This window comes from Rhagoletis zephyria, unplaced genomic scaffold (genome assembly GCF_001687245.7).
Source record: "Rhagoletis zephyria isolate East Lansing unplaced genomic scaffold, Rhagoletis_zephyria_1.1 Rzeph_scaffold_02267, whole genome shotgun sequence".
NCBI lineage: Eukaryota > Metazoa > Arthropoda > Insecta > Diptera > Tephritidae > Rhagoletis > Rhagoletis zephyria.
In genome coordinates, this window is record NW_016159351.1 from 27,391 (window position 1) to 30,365 (window position 2,975).

Below are 2,975 nucleotides of genomic sequence, written 5' to 3' on the forward strand. Positions count from 1 at the left end.
ATGTAGCTTTTGGACGAAGGATCCCACAATTCCGGCATACTTTCCAATTGTAGGATAAACTCCTTCAAACACCTTTGGTCATTCGTTAATCCCAACACCGCCGGCTGGATATGTGCGCTTTCGTCGTCCGACATTATTAAAAATTACCACTGCCAAATAAATAATTAATCCAATAATTAACGTTTCGCCTTTAACATTTAAATCTCCACTTTATTTTGAAATACACACGTATTGACGTATCGCGAACGAAATATGCTACACGTTCAATATTTATTGACAGTACTGCGATGAGCGATCCAGATTTCAAAATTTCTAGAAATTTTGCGATATGAATCACGATCCATCAATATTGCATGCTACACAGTCAATAAGTATCGCGATACTTGGATCACGTCAATAAATATTGATCGTGAGACATGGCCTATAGCAGAGAGTGGAGCATCATGCATAAATATGAATCACGATACTAGATCGCGATCCATATTGATCGTGAGAGAGGGCCCTATGTTCTTGTACACAGTAGAAAAGGGATACTATCGATAGTACCGCCACTCGATAGTTTTCGAAACGATAGTTGAAAACATCGATAGTATCGATACTATCGTCGTGAGAGGTATTGGCGCATATTCATAGTCATACCATGGTGGAATAATAATAATTACCAACATAAAATTTACTTCTGTTCATTGTCGCACTTCAGACTTCTACTAAGTAGTTTTGACTTGGTTTACGATATAGCAAAACGAGTGTGAAAATGTATAGATTTTTCTTTACGATATTTTGGAAAAATTACATTTTTATTAAATAATGTCAAGTTTGATCATCCGTTTATGTAATTTTTATTTTCACTGCATGATTATGCAAAAGAATAAGGTATCATTTTCTTGTTAATTGTGTGAAATAGCCAGAACAACCGCAGTGATGTGAAGTCGATGTTTATCGAAAGCATGCTGTGAAACATACAAATAGTAGGGGCCTGTGCCAATCAGTAACTTTTTTCTCCGTGGTGAGACGGGGTGGTAAAATTTGCTATGGTGTACAAATAAATTGAATTTTGCTGTGCCAAATGCAAAGTAAAATTTGGCAGTTGAAAAACCAAACAAACGCCCGTGCGAAAGCTCTATTTGAATTTATCTAAATTATTCCAATTATAAAATTGTGATGTAGCTTTATTCGAATTGTAATACGCATTTAATTTCATCTTCCGATTAAAATGGATCGATCTTTGTAAATTTTAATTGAAGATTATTCAATATTATCAAAATCACCCTCTACCAACTTAATTTTTACATATTTCGTCTGTTTTCCCTTAATTTGATAAAATACTTCTTCCTAGTTACGACTTAGTTGCAGCTGCAGCCGAAACTAAATTTTAAGTTGGTACTTAGCCAGAAAAGTCGAAACTAAGTCGACTATGAATAGCCTTAGTTGTGACTTAGAATAGTTTCGACTTAGTTGAGTACTAAATATGACTATGAATATGCGCCATAGTTGATTTATTTTTATTTTTTCTCTGTATACACATTTTGTTTCCTCAAAAAGGTATTATATCTTATTTTATTTCATTTCATTGCGAATATACTATAAAAAAGCTAATTTTGTATAGAAGAAAACATGAAATCTTATATTTTTCCAAATGGGGATTAATTTCTTCCCGTTTTTCTTATTCTACTGAGCTAACCTTGTATTAGCTACCTTGTATTAGCTTTGTTTCTTATCAGATAATTATCACTAATTTCTGCTGAAAAGAGTTTCTTAACCTAAAAAACTAGCAGAAACTAGCAGCTCTCTCTCGTTCTTACGCTCTTCTCTAATGCTAATTTCTGTTAGTAAAACTTTTACTAGCAGAAACTAGCAGCTGTCAAAATGAATAAACAAAAATTCGCGCCAAATATTTTCAATAGTCAAATACACTGATCAGCTGTTTACTTGCTAGTCTCTGCTAGTTTTGCGTTTCTTTACTTTTTCATTATTTCGTTTTTTGTGAGCGTAATTCTATCAATTTTTCCATTCTTCTTCTTCCTCATAATAATCTGCTAGAAAAGAAAAGAAATAAAGCCATTATTGATGCTAAATTCAAAGATTTATCGAAACAATTTGATGCAATAAAAGATCTAATAATCTCCTTGCATTCGACCAACAACAACTCGAGTGCAAATAACCTTAACGCTGTGAATGCTGTCATGATGGCTGCGGAATTCCATACCAGAAAAACTGCTGCTAATATTTCTTACAACAATAACTACTATTTATATAAGCTGCTTTATGGAGCTTTACGGCCGGTTAAATAAAAAGCAAAACAAAGTTTTCTTTTATCCTCCTACGCGTTTCGGCGTCTTCATCAGGGAGTCTGTTTATTCGGAACAAAACATAAAAACACAAACAATTAGGCTTCAAATCACAATTAATAATATGCGTACATACATACATATATATAACATAGTTAACAAAGTACATATATACATATATAGAAACCACAGCACTTCTATTTAAATTAATAAGAACAAAATAAGCAAAACATCACAATAATCGCTTCACTACATTCACTTCTGCATCATCGTCCATCTGTTTTTCTATTGCACCTTATTGCCGTCCTGTATGCGCAATTTATTATTTATTTGTTCTTGTATGCGCAGGCCTTCTAATGTTAGTCTCGTTCGCACTCGTTTCTCTATGTCTAATATTTTGGTGTTGTTGAAATCAGCCGAATGTCCGCTGTTTGTCAAGTGTTGGGCTAGCGCTGTAGTTAATTTTTTGTTTCTTACGTCTGCTTTATGTTCGCCTATTCTGACTCCAAGGGCGCGCTTTCTTGTGCCTATGTATAATTTATTGCAAGGCTCGCCAGCTTTGCCATTGCAATTGATTTGATAAACTACATCATGTTGTTGTTCTTTGCTGATCTTGTCTTTTGTTTTGCTAAATATTTTGTTGAGAGTGCTATGCGGCTTATGTGCGAATGTTACATTTTTATTTTG

The 2,975-nt window shown here is 33.8% G+C and overlaps 1 protein-coding gene across 1 annotated transcript in view; it reads left to right on the forward strand.

Moving 5' to 3' along the window:
• The window catches only part of LOC108366430 (uncharacterized), an 18,264-nt gene that overhangs the window by 14,482 nt on the left and 807 nt on the right, over positions 1-2,975 (forward strand). The window lies entirely within an intron of this gene.